The following is a 2,493-nucleotide window of genomic DNA, read 5'->3' as shown; positions in this document are numbered from 1 at the left end:
AGTAAAAAAAAATCAGAGCCAAACTTTTGGACCATTTCTGAGTGCATAAATTGTCCGTTTTGGCGACCTATTCTGACCCCTCTCAACATCGTGGACGCATAACCTATTTTATGCATAGTAAAGTGCTATATATCATCCCATAAATCGTAAGTGGGGGCATAAAAATACTGGGGCCGAAACAGAATAGACGTGTTCGTTTTTTATACAAATACGTAAAAACTAAATTGTCCCATATTTCTGTTCAATGGACAGTTTCTTGCTGCTTTATTAAAACTTTTGTCAATATCTGTTTATAAATTACCGGGTCTTTCCCATTATAGCCCCCCATGAAATTATAGCTCCCCATTATGGTATAATTACCATGATGGGGGGGGGGGCTATAGGTTATCTGACCACTAAACTGGGGGGGGGGGGGGGGCTATAATGGGAAAGACCCAAATTACCTTCGAACTCGTATGATTTAATAAGAAATATACAAGTTTTTATGGTTATAATACGCACGAAAGAAATCCAAAAAATGAATAAGTGGTGGAGTTAATTTAGGTGACAAAAGTTATGCTACTGAGTGGTTAATTAATTTATCGAGAAACATTACTTCGACTAACTCATTACAATAATATAGGTAGCCCAAAGGCACATTACATTAACCACAAATTTTGCAGTTTGATACTGTGAGGTACTAGATGAAACATCGAGTCTTATTTAAATAGCATTTAGTTGACCAGGAAATAGTCTTTTTGAACTGAAATAAAAAATTTTCTTACACGTTTTTATTTCAGAAACTAATAACCGTTCAGCCAGAACAGCACACTACGTTTTTCCCTCTCATCTGATATTAGTACCAGTTCTGCCATCAGTGTTTTGTTTTGAGTGTTTCGTTAAATTTAACGTTTTGAAACATTCTTAGGATCTTCTCTGTTTCGCGTCTGGAATGCCTATGATTTTCAGACCCATGGTCACGTTAGTTGTATTTTTTCAAACCCATTCGCAATGTATTGCTACGTGCTCTTTAGTTGGGTGAATAACGTTCTGAGGGCACAAACGGAAACGATAAATTCGTCGTTTCAGCGAAAAATTGTCTTCAACTTTTTTTTAAATTTGCCAAAAAATTGATTGGATGAGAAGACACGCCATTTTTTCATTTCAATAAACGATATCGGATAAATTTGAGAACTAGTTTGTATATTGGTGGGAGTTAGGAAGAAAGGGATCAGGGACAAATTAGATCTGAAAACAAAATTTTGAATAGTTGTCACCTGGAAACTGTTTTATGAATATATTGACCTATTTAGTTTAGATGAAGTCATTCAGAGAATCAGTCTTTAACAGAGAAAGGCGACGTTGTTCTAGATTTAAGCGAGTAGTTTGTAGTGTAATTCGCCTGGTCACTTAACTTTGCTTGAAACACACACTTGGCAAGTTTTAAAAGATTGAATTTTTCAAATCTGGTACAGTGCACAAAGAATCCAGTGTTCTAACATCTGGTGCTGCATTTTATAAATTGAACAAGTTTGTTTCAGTTATAGTTCACAATTCAGTTTGGCATAGCTATAACATAGGTTTTCATAACAAGTACGCTCCCACAGTCAGGTACCGTTTCCAAGTTGAGGTGTCAACGCTAAAAATGCCAAAAAATTGTCAGAATTGACAGGAATTCGTTGAATTGTTTTATGATTTGCAATTTATAACGTTGTATTTTTTAATTTAACCGCTTTCTGTTTGTAGCGGTGAAAATTCGAATTTTACCACTAAAAGTCGCTAAGTCAGCACTGAATTATGATATTTCAATCCTGTAATTTCACTACGATCATATTTTGATCATATTACTTTTTACCCTGTCAAGAAAACAATTCAGTAATATAGATCCCTAGCATCAGAAATTTGTGGTCAGTGCAAAATTGCATTCCATTTTAGGATATTTCTGGAAATTTGAAAAATGTAGCCTGTCAATTTTCGGAGCAGTAGATTTTTAGGTATAGGCGAACCGGAAAAACGCAATTCTTTGGGTTTTTTTTGTATAAAACACATTTAACAGACAAAAGTTAATTGATTTTTTACTAACACCACAAACATAAGCAAAACGGTCAATTTTTGTTTGTTAGAAGTTTTAGGTCACTCCCATTAACTTGAACTTAATTATTTTCCAACTACACCATGGAATTCTACAAGTACTTAGAACAGTGAACGAAATTAAATTACCAATTTCTGTCACATATTCCTTCACCTCCATACCTGAATGAATATAAAGTTTTGACAACTTCATATGCACAAACTAATTCAATGAAGCGTAGCAGAATTAATAACAACGCATAAATTGACATAAACTATACTCACGAAACAGAGCAGATCCAATGTTTTTTTTACCCCAACGCCTTCCGTCTGTTTCGTCCCTTCCGTATGTTTCGTCCCCTTCCGTCTGTTTCGTCCCCTTCCACTTCTGATACGCCAAAGGGTATGTTATGTTTGCATAGTATGAATTTGAAGCATAGAAAA

This window comes from Convolutriloba macropyga, chromosome 10 (genome assembly GCF_964194025.1).
Source record: "Convolutriloba macropyga chromosome 10, txConMacr16.3, whole genome shotgun sequence".
Classification (NCBI taxonomy): Eukaryota; Metazoa; Xenacoelomorpha; order Acoela; family Convolutidae; genus Convolutriloba; species Convolutriloba macropyga.
This window is presented reverse-complemented; position numbering follows the sequence as displayed.